The sequence below is a fragment of the Schistocerca gregaria genome, chromosome 4 (genome assembly GCF_023897955.1).
Source record: "Schistocerca gregaria isolate iqSchGreg1 chromosome 4, iqSchGreg1.2, whole genome shotgun sequence".
Classification (NCBI taxonomy): domain Eukaryota; kingdom Metazoa; phylum Arthropoda; class Insecta; order Orthoptera; family Acrididae; genus Schistocerca; species Schistocerca gregaria.
The window spans coordinates 726,490,314-726,505,075 of record NC_064923.1 but is presented as its reverse complement, the minus strand read 5'-3'; positions in this window follow the sequence as shown (position 1 = coordinate 726,505,075).

The window sequence follows — 14,762 nt, the reverse complement described above, 5'->3', positions numbered from 1 at the left end:
ATATGTTGCAGCACAAAAGAAACATATTGTTATAATTAGCGACTACGAACGGGGACGTTTATAACGTATGTTTATGTATACACATTACGTAAACATATCGTTATAAGGTACTTATGAATTCAATATCGTTGACAAGTTTGTTTGTTGTGCTGTCCTCCGCAACAAGCATATAAAAATTTGTTTTGTAAGTAAAACTGCCTTTTCCTGCTACTAGTTACTTTATTTATCCCATACCCGTTTCGCCTTCTCTTGTTCTAAAGCATCATCAGTGGGATCTATAACGATACAGTTGTGTTAGTTATAGATTATCAAAGAGTTCACTTCACGAATTTTTGTAAAAAAAAAAAAAATACTTACGATTTGCTGATCTGCGTTTCGTCACGGTAGTGAGACATCCAGATCAGATGTGAGGTATCGCAGATCAGCAAATCGTAAGTAATTATGTTTTTACAATAAATCGTGAAGTGAACTGTTTGACAATCTATAACTAACAAAACTGCATCGTAATAGATCCCACTGCTGATGCCTTAGAACAGGAGATGGCGAAACGCGTGTGGGATAAATAAAGTAACTAGCAGGAGGAAAAGGCAGTTTTATTCTCAAAACAAGTATCAATAACGTTGTATTATAACGAATTTTTGACATCTTCAAGGGTGCTTCGGTACACACTAGGGAACCGAAGAAACAAGTATTTGGCGTTGGGATGAAGACACCCGCATCGCAGATTATCCTTGGCGACCCTTTTGTACCTTTTTACTCCGTGTGTCCCTTCAAGATTTTAATTCAAATTCTATTCACTGAACTTGAAATTACTTCAGGTTCCTCAGGTTTCACCTCTATTTGAGACATACTTATACATTCACTTTGGCCGCTTCTGCTTGTGATGAGTTTGCCGTCTCATTTTTATACTGACTTCCTCGGCAATACATCAGCAGAAAATGGATGGAGTTTCCAAGACAAACAGCTATTGTAGTAGAACATTGAACGTTGCTAAATGTTATTGCGCTTTAGCAAGATGTACGGAGCTTGAATATTAGATCTGCAGCGTAAAAACACTTTAAAAATGGCTACGTAAGTCCGAATTAGGAAATATCAGATGAGAGGAAATGAAGTTCTGTGCCAGGGAAAAGCCAATGAAGCTAAATTAATACTCCCGTTATTAACTCAGCGATTGTATCTGAATATGCTGGAAAATTAAAAACAAACTAATTGAATTGGCCACTGTAGCATAGAAGGGTTGGTTATTTCGTGCCGACGATCTGGTTCCGAGTTTCCGGAAATATTTACTCTACACAGTTTGTTTTGGGGAGAGCTGGATCGCAGTCCTGACCACCGGGTCAGTGAGAATCTGTGGTATTCTCGATAATTTATCTCGTCAGTGAATAGCAATACTCGGAGAAACACACTCAATTTTCCGCTAGGTGCCTAGCATCCTATCATGCGGCAACCTGTTTGAATAGAGAGAGATTTTAAATATAAGTGGCAGTCAAATGAAAATGAGTCAGGTCGAAAAAGGTAAGTAAACTGTTTATTTTTTGAAAAGTAATCGCCATAACTGTGAATTCATTTATCCCACTGTGAGACGAGACGATCGATGCCTTCACGGAAAAATGTCTCTTGTAGGCTACAAGACCGTGACTGAGCCCACCCGTGCACCTCGTCGTCCGTAGAAAATGTCTTACTTAGGGATCCAGGCATACGTACAAAGCATGGGGAGAGATGGGGGATGTATGAGGAAGTGTAAGGGCTTCCCAATGAAATTTCTCCTGCGAACTCGAAACAACCTCGGCAACATGTTGGCGAACATTACCCAGTCACAGAAGGACGCCTCTGTCAACATTCATAGTTGTTTGGACTTGACGGCGTGCTTAAAATTTTGCAAAGTCTCCACGTACTTATGTGCGTCAATAGCGACACCCAGTTCCAGACAGTCAGTGAGCAGCGGACCCATGAAGTAAGAGAAGCAGGTCATCTTGACTTCACCGGGACCGCTATTTCCATTACACTGAAGAAGTTTCACTGGGAACCCACACATATCGTCTATCCAGTTTGGATCGCTCACCATGTGATTTCCGTTTTTGGAGTCCTGAAGAAAAAATGCATTCGTGGCAGTAGTTTCCTTCGGACGAAGAGGTGTACGCTTGAGCACAATCATCGTTTCGCACACAAACATTTTTCCCATGAAGGCATAGACCGTCTTGTCTCACACTGGAATAAATGAAGTAACAGTTATGGCGATTACTTTTGAAATAATAAACAGATTATCTCCTTTTCTCGCTTCTCGTTGTCACTGGACTGCCGCTTATAAGTACACTACTGGCCACTGAAATTGCTATACCACGAAGATGACGTGCTACAGACGCGAAATTTAACCGACAGGGAGAAGATGCTGTTATATGCAAATTATTAGCTTTTCAGAGCATTTGCACAAGATTGGCGCCGGTGGCGACACGTACAACGAGCTGACATGAGGAATGTTTCCAGCCGATTTCTGATACACAAACAGCAGTTGACTGGTGTCGCCTGGTGAAACGTTGTTGTGTTGCCTCGTGTAAGAAGGAGAAATGCGTACCATCACGTTTCCGACTTTGATAGAGGTCGAATTGTAGCCTATCGCGATTGCGGTTTATCGTATCACGACGTTGCTGCTCGCCTTGATCGAGATCCAATGACTGTTAGCAGAATATGGAATCGGTGGGTTCACAAGGGTAATACGGAACGCCGTGCTGGATCCCAAGGGCCTCGTATCACTAGCAGTCGAGATGACAGGCATCTTATCCGCATGGCAGTAACGGATTGTGCAGCCACGTCTCGATCCCCGAGCCAACAGATGGGGACGTTTGCAAGACAGCAACCATCTGCACGAACAGCTCGACGACGTTTGCAGCAGCAAGGACTATCAGCTTGGAGACCTTGGCTGCGGTTACCCTTGACGCTGCATCACAGACAGGAGCGCTTGCGATGGTGTACTCAACAACGAACCTGGGTGCACGAATGGCAAAACGTCATTTTTTCGTGTGAATCCAGGTTCTGTTTACAGCATCATGATGGTCGCATCCGTGTTTGGTGACATCGTGGTGAACGCACACTGAAATTTCGTCATTGCCATACTGGCGTATCAGCCGGCGTGATGTTTTGGGGTGCCATTGGTTACACGTCTGGGTCACCTCTTTTTCGCACTGACGGCATTTTGAACAGTGGACGTTACATTTCAGATGTGTTACGACCAGTGGCTCTACCCTTCATTCGATCCCTGCGAGATCGTACATTTCAGCAGGATAATGCACGACTGCATGTTGCAGGTCCTGTACGGGCCTTTCTGAATACAGAATATGTTCGACTGCTGGCCTGGCCTGCACATTCTCCAGATCTCTCTCCAACTGAATTGGTCTGGTCAATGGTGGCCGAGCAACTGGCTCGTCACAATACGCCAGTCACTACTCTTGATGAACTGTGGTATCGTGTTGAAGCTGCATGGGCAGCTGTAGCTGTTCACGCCATCCATTGACTCAATGCCCAGGCGTATCGAGGGCCTTATTACGGTCAGAGGTGGATGTTCTGGGTACCGATTTCTCAGGATATATGCATGCACATTGCGTGAAAATGTAATCACATGTCAATTCTAGTATAATATATTTATCCAATGAATACCCATTTATGATCAGCATTTCTTCTTGGTGTAGCAATTTTAATGGCCAGTAGTGCATAAGCACACTAGTGGAAAAAACTGCTTTAAATGTATTCCCCATAAGGAGGCTTAAACACCTCTTTTGGCATTCTGAACAGTCGTCGCCTTGCGCATTGCCAAAATCACGACGTGTTAGATCACACTGTCAATGTAGCAAGAAGCTAGCAGATCAAATGACACAGGGAACTGGCCAGATTCGTAAAGGCGTGTGCTCAGATCCCACTTGATGTAATTATGAATCACTTTGCACCAGTGGTGGGGGCCTTTCCCTCAAGGCGACAATTAGCTGTTGCCGAATCCGAATCAGTTCTCAAGCACAACCTTCTGACGGGTCGCTAATTGAAAGAAATACGGCGACCTCAGCTGATAGTTTTTAGACCATGATACTTGCAGTTATCAGTGTAGTGGAGTGGCATCTAGACGTGTTATCAGTAGTAAAATATCTACTTCTATACTGCACGTGCTATTTTGCGGTATGTGGTGGAGGGCGCTGCGGGAAGTACTATTTTGGATCCTCTCCGTGCCCCATCCGTGAATGGCGCTTGGGAAAAATGTTTGTTGGTAAATCGCCATATTTTCTCTAATTTTCCGATTTTATCTTAGTGGTCAACCGAAAGGAAAAATGAAGACTATACTTACATTGACGTGCACTACAAAGTTAATTGTTACTAATTATTTCAGTTTACTTCGACTCCAAAAGAGGATATTTGTCCGGATAGATAAAATGCAGTCGTTTGTCAAGAGAGGCGAAATGCTTGAAAGATAGCAATACGAACCTAAGAAAAAGCCTAGTTAGATAAAAATGCATACTTAAGGAGCTGAAGTTTGTGTTTACTTTTTGACATCTATTTTTTGGGACTTTCGCGGTGAGGTAAGACGTATTCTCTAACCTAACGTTTCATCTACTTGTGCAGGAGATATAACAGGAAGAAATAGAGATAGTTGCTTACAGTGTCTGACTTTCAAGCATGTACATACAAACGAACTGTTTATTCATAGCTGGAGATTGTCGCTACGTGTAGTCGTCATCAGAACTTTTTCGCGTATTGCGAGACGCAGCAAAGTGGTAATCTTAAGCCCGCCAGAGCTGTCTGCTTTATTTGCAATTAAGATCCACAACTGGCCTAACGTAAGTAGTTTTCCTTTTATGTGGGAATTCTCCTCATAGATAAATTCCTTTGACATTTAGCACATACTAACGTAGTGGTGGTTAGACGTGGTCGGAATTTCGGTTTCGAAGAAATCTAGATTACTAATGATCCGTTGACACAACATGACCTGCTTTCTCTGTTTATATATGTCGTCTATGCGACATTAGCCCCGGTAATGCTCTATATTGATGCTCCTTTTATTGCTTCCAGTGTTCAGACGACTGTACTTTTAGAGCACTATGAACAACCCTGCTGTAGATAGCTTACCACGTAGAAATATAAATCTTCATGTCATTTTATTGTTGATTGTAACACAGTGTTAGTATCATATCACCTTAACTGTCTCCTAATAGGTTAAATTTTTTTATAGATGGAGTGTTTTCAAATGATTCAGTTAATTGTCGAACTACAGAATTTTCTTTTAGTTAAGTTCACCAATGAATTTATTACTCTTCTCAACTCATACGGAAAGAGACAGCAATATTTTGTGCACCTGTGTATCAGTATATGTGAGCCTTTTATAAAATTAAGAGTTCTATACTTTCTCCAGGCCCTCGAAGTAGCTGTAAATAATGTAACAAAATCTAACCCCCATTTTCTTTCTCTGTATACCTTATTGACTGCCAGTCAGAGAATTACGAAATTTAAAGTATTCTTTTTCTTCATAAGAACATAACACAGTGCAGTACCGGGGCCAAAACGAAATGGTTTTAACATCTGTCGTCCAAAGCGCTCCCGCTTCAAAATTTTCTATACGTAAATTCCTTGTAAACGCGTCAGAGGTGTTCCTCATAGCCAAATCATCAGTTGACCGTGGAGAGCTTATTTCTCCACAGAAAGAATTTTAACGTGAGACAATGTCCAGAACAATTCCCAGGAACGCTGGTGAACAGCGAAGCAGTATTAAAAAGAAGTGTAATGTCCTCAGGAGTCAATATGATTATTTTAATTTTCATGGAGAGTGAGCAGAATCACAAATTTTTCTGCGAGTGAGTATAGGATTGAGACCAAGAGTGCGACAGATTCATATGTTGGGAAATATAGAGCGCTAACCAACAGACACAATGGAATGCTTGGGTTTCTGAATTTTAGGCTAACCGGGCATTGTTGGTGGCGGCGTTTCCGATGTCGTGACACACTTTTTGTCAACGGAAAAGAATCGAAGAAGGTTTTATTAACTTATTATCTGTACTGGCTTGGTAGCTTATTGTCTGTTTGATAAAGAGAATGAGGAATATTTTTTCCTCCTATGTAATTCCTTTCACTACTGACAATTATCTACGTATGTAAGGATACGAAGTTTCCAGAATGAAATTTCCACTCTGTAAAGGAGTGTACGCTGATATGAAACTTCCTGGCAGATTAAAACTGTGTACCGGACCGAGACTCAAAATCGAGAACTTTGCCTTTCGCGGGCAAGAGCTCTACCAACTAAGCTACCGAAGCACGACTCACAACCCCTCCTCACAGCTTTACTTCCACCAGTACCTCGTCTCCCACTTTCCAGATTTCACAGAAGCTCTACTGCGAACCTTGCAAGACTACCACTTCTGGGAGAAAGGATAATGTGAAGACATGGCTTAGTCACAGCCTGGGGGGATGATTCCAGAATGAAATTTTCGCTCTGCAGCGGAGTGTACGCTGATATGAAACATCCTGGCAGATTAAAACTGTTAATACCAAGTTTCGTCGTGGGTAGGATTGCAAGTGAAACAGTACTTCCCCTCTAACATGCTGGGTAAGTGTGTTAGAGCCAGAGGAATCCATCGGGACACCACCTTCGAAAGGACCAGGGCTCTGCATTGAGGATAGTCTTATATGTTTTACTTTAGCTATTGAGTATAAATGAGCTGTGTTATTTGTTGCAAACCCTGCTGTTTTCTCATTCTAATGTTGTTGTTGTTGTTGTTGTTGTGGTCTTCAGTCCTGTGACTGGTTTGATGCAGCTCTCCATGCTACTCTATCCTGTGCAAGCTTTTTCATCTCCCAGTACCTACTGCAACCTACATCCTTCTGAATCTGCTTAGTGTATTCATCTCTTGGTCTCCCTCTACGATTTTTACCCTCCACGCTGCCCTCCAATACTAAATTGGTGATCCCTTGATGCCTCAGAACATGTACTACCAACCGATACCTTCTTCTAGTCAAGTTGTGCCACAAACTCCTCTTCTCCACAATCCTATTCAGTACCTCCTCTTTAGTTGTGTGATCTACCCATCTAATCTTCAACATTATTGTGTAGCACCACATTTCGAAAGCTTCTATTCTCTTTTTGTCTAAACTATTTATCGTCCATGTTTCACTTCCATACATGGCTACACTCCACACAAATACTTTCAGAAACGACTTCCTTACATTTAAATCTATACCCGATGTTAAAAAATTTCACTTCTTCAGAAAAGCTTTCCTTCCCATTGCCAAAAATTCTAATACGTCTTGGATATTATTGATAATCATATTTCCTACCATGATCCACAGAAAAATATGAATCCATTTCTCCGCCTTTAAATACCTTCTCAGAAAAATATGAATCCATTTCTCCGCCTTTAAATACCTTCTCAGCTTCCTTTAATTTACTGCTACATACTTCAATCACAAGCACTGTATAGACTGTTTCCTTATATCGCACGTGCAGAAGAATGTGCCATGCACCGTGGCTAAATCCGCAATACCCAGAGCCAAAAAAAGAAACCAGAATGAGAGGTTTTTCTGTCAAATACTCCAAATTCTTAAATAGAAATTGGTAACTATTGTTTGATGCTATTGTGAATGACATGTACCTGCCTATGAAACTGAACTGTATTTGCCCACATAACATGTCAGAAAATTTAATACATACTGTTATATGGCTAGAAATTATCCAGAGAACAAAACACATTGCAGTTGAAATGTTCGAAATAAACGTTACTATTTATATGTTCGGCACATAGTAATAAGCCATAGTTTAAAAAACAATCTTACATTCTCGTGTTATATTCAAGAATTATTTTAGTGCAAAAAATTTTTACCATTTTACTGAAGATTGTTGTGTGCTCTGTAGCGATACTCCATAAGATTTCAGTCAAGTGTCGGATACGCGACTTCTGCGAACTATGTTTGTGTTGTGGACCTCAAATTTCAGAATACACTGCATAACAAAACTCACCTATGGTCAGAAATTCTGCCTGTTGCTGTCCCCACTGTTGGTGAGTTGATCTATGACGCAATCCTGCTAATCTGTCCTGCTCAGGAATTTATTCCACTAAACAGGTACGTCTTCTTCTGGTGCACTCTTATCCACAGGACTCTTAGGTCTGCGTGGCGAACATCACGTTTCTGAAAGTATTATCGTTTATTGATGGTCGAAACATCTGTTAAATACGTTAAGGTTAAGGAATGTTGTGCTGAAACGGTAAACAAACCTTGTCAGGGGCTAGGTGTCATCAGAATGATTCATCTGTTTCATAACAATGAAGGACTTCAGATCATTTTCGTACATTAGTTAACAACCAGTAAACCCAGGAAACTTTAAGTAATCGAAATCCCATGAATGAAACAACTTCAAACGTCTGCTTACTTTGCAAATGATTTAATGGAGAATTATGTGCTGGCGTAAGTAGCCCCACACACTGGTCAGCAAAGATGAAGCGCGAAGGTCGATTAGTAGGCGATGGATCAAGCGCTCCAGCAACGAGAGAGACCAGAGACACACACGCAAGCAACTGGCCGCCAACGCCCTCTCCACAGCAAGTATTTAGGCCAGCGCCGCTGACCAGAGAGCCTCACTCACACACTCACTCAATAAAACATCTAGTTTGGCATCTGTCAGTTTCCTCGCAAAGCAGGTTGAGTTCGTCACAGGCTACGATGGTACATAGCGACCAGGTTAGTGACTATAATGTACTTAATTTACCTCATGAGTCGTGGTCGGCTCACGTTAATGCCGTTTTTCCTCTTGGGCATTTTGACACCATTTAGTGGCGTCTTATTCCTCCCTCAGTTGCTATCTGAACGAGTTACCTCCATCAGTGGCAGCGGCAGCGTTTATCGATACTAGTACTGATGTAACGTCTTTGGTGTAGCGGTTATATTTCCATGTCATGGAGTGTGTGCAGTTGTCGGTTGCGACGGAGCAGTGACGAAGTCCCTGCGGCGTGTGATTAGGTTCGGGCCGCTGGTGGCGTGCACGTGTGGTCAGACTTGTGTGGCACTAGCTGCAAGAACTGCTAAGTTGGTCGCCCACCGCACCTGCTGACTGGAGTTGAGTAATCAGTGAACCTGTCACGAAAGCTCAACCGTTATGACTTCTTTTCGTTGACTGCTGGTTGTTGCGTCCTGGGCTGTCTCCGCAAGCAGCAACATGATGGTGAGTTGGAGTAGGCAAAATTTTGCAGCGATCTCCCTGTATGGTGTTTAACCTTCGAAATGTTTCTAGTTTATTACTCAAGTGCACCATCGGTATCTTTTGCCTTGTGGCCATTAAATTTCTGGTTACCTGCCGTGGTTGTTGGCATAGTTTTGTGGCAGTGTGTTTCCCTCGCTGTCCGGCGTGTACTTCGATAGATTGGTGTTGTTCTCCTGTTCCCTTTGAGTGTTTATTGTGCCTTGAATGTGTTTATACACCAAGCATTAAGACACAATCCTGCTGCGATCCTCGTCTTCGCTGGCACTTTTGCGTTATCATGCTGTTGGACAGGTGGGAAATAATTGATTAGACGGTTGGTTGGTTCGTCTGCCGTCCATAGCTCGTACTGCAACCCGATTGTTTAGTGTTACGCTTGGGTGTCTGTCTCACCTAAACTGTGGTTAGAGTTTCTTCCCGAGGCCGACCCTTGGAACACTTCTGAGCACCACTGTTTGTTGTTTGTGATTGTCATTTTATTTGGTCGCAGGTACTGTGCCAGGCCTTCGGCCGTATATTAATATGGTCTGTTTTATGTTTAGTATGTGGCCTTCAGCCGAACTTCATAGCAACTTTAAGATTAGATCTTGAGCCGTGTATCATTTAAAATTCTTGTTGCTCTGCATTTAGGCCTTCAGCTGCAATTTTACTTAAGTAAGGCCTCATCCATTACTGTAAATCCTGGTGTTTCAAGAGCAATCATTCAAACTTATTCTGGAGAAGTTACTTGGGTCCTTAGCCATGAATTGATCTTTGCTGTTTTAAAGAGAAAACTATGCATTGGTTTGAGGAATAATGTTGTGTGTGTTCTTGTATAACTAACAGTAATTGACCTTGGTCCCTTTCCACAACCTGATCCGCTATGTCCTACGAAACCAGATTTCATCTGAACCAGAAATGTTCTACACCAGCAGTGAGAAACTTAAGTTTGTACTAGCAAGATTACCGATATTGACATTACATCAGTTTGCAAGAGGACTATGACTGATGAGCTTGTACCACAAAATATGGACTCTTTTCAAGTTGAGTAAATGTTTCTAGTTACTGCAAATAAACAACCGTATCAATCCACTTGTGCATTTGTGTTGTAAAATGAGGATACCGGCCACCCGTAACAGCATCCTCTCCCTTGCTTCCTTGGGCTACAAGACTCTACAAATTATATGAAGCATGCAAAGGAGAAAAAAGTTTAGAAAATATAAAATCTTCTGGAGCTTCCAGTCACGCCAGAGGGTTTGACCGAACTCTTCTCGGCCATTGTCAAGTGGTAAATGACTGTAGTGTCCCTGTGGCCTCGTCGTTATATAGGTGCGCCGCTGGCTGTGACGTTACTGGCGCTCTCTGCCTCGCCAGCTGCCATTCCGGGCTCGATGTATTTCTGTGCGGTGCATTTCCTCCTCTGTTATCCTCATAGGCTTTCATTCCATACACAGGCTAACAAGAAAAGTAAAGCTCACGGAGGGGGAGGAGCAAAAGAGGTGAAATTTCACATGTTGAGAGGATATGTAATCTCCTTTCAGTGATTATAGAATCGACTCAGATTTAAAAAGAACTCGGCGGTAAGGGTCCACTTATCAGCACGACGTTGTATCCCCTCTGGTCTGGATGTCTGTACTAATTCGGTTGGTGATGGTGTATCTTCTCCTGAGGTAAGTTGGCCACATCTGTTGTTACTGGCCTTCTATGTCCTAGATGCTGGCACTGGAACGCAATTGACGCCCCTGCTGGTCCCACAAGTGTTCTATAGTGGGCAGATACGGGAATCTTGCTGGCCACGGGTGTTCTTAACATCATGCAGACTGTTTATAGGGAAACGTACCACGGGTGGACGAGCATTGTCCTGTTGAAAAATGCCGCCGCGATACTGTCGCATGAGAGGTAGCACATTAGGACGCAGGACGTTTGTGTCATACTGTTGTACCATCAGAGTTCCTTCAATCACTATCAGCAGTTACTCCAAGTCACAGCTGGCCGGTGTAGCCTAGCGGTTCTACGCGCTTCAGTCTGAACCGTGCGACTGCTACGGTCGCAGGTTCGAATCCTGCCTCGGGCATGGATGTGTGTGATGTCCTTAGGGTAGTTAGGTTTAAGTAGTTCTAAGTTATAGGGGACTGATGACCACAGCAGTTAATTCTCATAGTGCTCAGAGCCATTTGAACCATTTTGCAAAAAGAGTTCTTTTGTACAATATTCTGTTGAACTACGAAACGTGTCGCATTTGGCCACTACACTCATACATCCGTAATCCAACACCCATTTTGGTTTAATTTTTTCCCGAATTAATACGGGGGTCCTTTTTGTCAGGTAGTATCATTTCGGCTCTTTAGCGTATAGTCAACACACAAAGCCTGCCGCACATTTGTCACGACACTTTAGAGATGTCGTAGTACAGAACTAAATAGTCTTTCTTCTATGTGCAGTGTTCGTAATCGTTTTGATGTATGTTTCCTTTTCATGTGAAATGCAGCTATTGTATTTGTTCCTCGATCATGAAAATATTGAAAGTCAGATGCCATCGTGTACCAGTTGTCAACATACAAGGAAGTATCCTCTTCTTAAGTAAGATCCCAGAAGTGTAGTCACAATGTTACCAGCCTTTACCAAACAGTTTGCACTAACTACCGTGCCAAATTTTTAAAAAGTCCAGTAGAAACCATGTTTCACATCCAGATAGAACAAAATGCGATGGCTTTTAAATGCAACGTACTGTTTGAAAGGAAAGGTCTTCATTAATTAAAACGTTTTGGAATGGAGTTAGCAACGTTTTAAGCTTCCGTCTCAGGTGCGGAACTACTGATATTTGTGACAGCTTATTTTGAGCGTCAACGCTGTTGCTACAAAAATGTAGCCAGCGTAACAAGATCCGTAAAGAAACATCTGCTAGCATGAGTTTCTTAGAAGTAGATACCTTAGGGGTTGCGAAGCAACTCAAATCGCTTGATACGGGCAAGTCTTCAGGTCCAGATTGTATACCGATTAGGTTCCTTTCAGATTACGCTGATACTATAGCTCCCTACTTAGCACTCATATACAACCGCTCGCTCACCGATAGATCTGTACCTACAGATTGGAAAATTGCGCAGGTCGCACCAGTGTTCAAGAAGGGTAGTAGGAGTAATCCATTTAACTACAGACGTATATCATTGACGTCGGTTTGCAGTAGGGTTTTGGAGCATATACTGTATTCAAACATTATGAATCACCTCGAAGGGAACGATCTATTGACACGTAATCAGCATGGCTTCAGAAAACATCGCTCTTGTGCAACGCAACTAGCTCTTTATTCGCACGAAGTAATGGCCACTATCGACAGGGGATCTCAAGTTGTTTCCGTATTTCTAGATTTCCGGAAAGCTTTTGACACCGTTCCTCACAAGCGACTTCTAATCAAGCCGCGGAGCTATGGGGTATCGTCTCAGTTGTGCGACTGGATTCGTGATTTCCTGTCAGGAAGGTCGCAGTTCGTAGTAATAGACGGCAAATCATCGAGTAAAACTGAAGTGATATCAGGTGTTCCCCAGGGAAGCGTCCTGGGACCTCTACTGTTCCTGATCTATATAAATGACCTGGGTGACAATCTGAGCAGTTCTCTTGGACTGTTCGCAGATGATGCCGTAATTTACCGTCTAGTAAGGTCATCCGAAGACCAGTATCAGTTTCAAAGCGATTTAGAAAAGATTGCTGTATGGTGTGTCAGGTGGCAGTTGACGCTAAACAACGAAAAGTGTGAGATGATCCACATGAGTTCCAAAAGAAATCCGTTGGAATTCGATTACTCGATAAATAGTACAATTCTCAAGGCTGTCAATTCAACTAAGTACCTGGGTGTTAAAATTACGAACAACTTCAGTTGGAAGGACCACATAGATAATATTATCGGGAAGGCGAGCCAAAGGTTGCGTTTCATTGGCAGGACACTTAGAAGATGCAACAAGTCCACTAAAGAGACAGCTTACACTTCACTCGTTCGTCCTCTGTTAGAATATTGCTGCGCGTGTGGGATCCTTACCAGGTGGGATTGACGGAGGACATCGACAGGGTGCAAAAAAGGACAGCTCGTTTTGTATTATCGCGTTATAGGGGAGAGAGTGTGGCAGATATGATACACGAGTTGGGATGGAAGTCATTACAGCATAGACGTTTTTCGTCGCGGCGAGACCTTTTTACGAAATTTCAGTCACCAACTTTTTCTTCCGAATGCGAAAATATTTTGTTGAGCCCAACCTACATAGGTAGGAATGATCATCAAAATAAAATAAGAGAAATCAGAGCTCGAACAGAAAGGTTTAGGTGTTCGTTTTTCCCGCTCGCTGTTCGGGAGTGGAATAGTAGAGAGATAGTATGATTGTGGTTCGATGAACCCTCTGCCAAGCACTTAAATGTGAATTGCAGAGTAGTCATGTAGATGTAGATGTTGATGAAAAACCAGGACACCAAAAGCCAGAGTTCTGAGGAGAGGATCATTTGACTAATGTTCACTACTTTTAAATGTTATAGTCATGGCAAGAGTTGCTACCGAGAAAGAATAGATTTGCGCTGTATTTGTGTCTTTCCAGGTATTCAAACGGGTTTTCTGATAAGGAGTACAATCTTGAACAGTGATCTATTAGTTACGTCTACAACAATTAAGACAAATTTTTCTCTGAACAGTACCGAAAAAACTTACATTGCACAACAATTTTCTGTGGGTGCAAGATTCACACCTGAATATCTATATTAAATTCATAAACCCTAGGGCTTAGTTCCTTTCTGTACCACAGGAAATTATGCAACGGATCTGCATTTTATCACTCTTACCATACGTTACATCACTTTAATGTGTCGGTCGTACTAATGGAAGGCAATAGCGGACAACGAAAGAAAACGACTTTTTCGCCCTTGGGTAGGGTCAGAATGATCAAAATGCTCAATGTCCTCAGTTACAGGCCAAGAAAAAAAAATTCACCCTCATTACCTTCTTCCATAGGAATACTTGCTCTTTCCTCGGGAAATAGCACGTGCTTAAGTACACATATTCAAAGACAATGAGATAGTTAGAATATACTGTGGAGGCTGACAAAAGACGTCATGGAAACTTTGTTTGCTATCTATGAGACAGTAGAAAAGCTGTTAAGGGTATAGCAGTTCTAAAAACCGTTTATAGCGCTAGAAGTATAGTTCTGTAACTACATCGCAATTACTCACTGATAAAACTCCGAAACGTGAAAGTCCCATGTGAACACCTCCGGCCCGCTCAGTTCCTGTCGCACACATAAAGCGTTAACAGTAGGGCCGCGCAGATTGGGCACGGATATCGATATCGCTAGCAGTGAAAGGGTTAAAAAGGATCAAAGGGCACGTACAGGTCACAGCATCCGCACTATTCACCAGTTTTTCGCGTTAAGCGAAGTGAAAGCGTCAAAAGGTGATTACAATCTGCTTGCAGTGTATGTGACATTCATCCGATTGCAGCTATCATCTGTCGATTATGAGTGTAACACATTGCTCCATAGACAGCATTTACGTTTCCACTGAACTGGGGCAATGCGAATAACAGAACGAC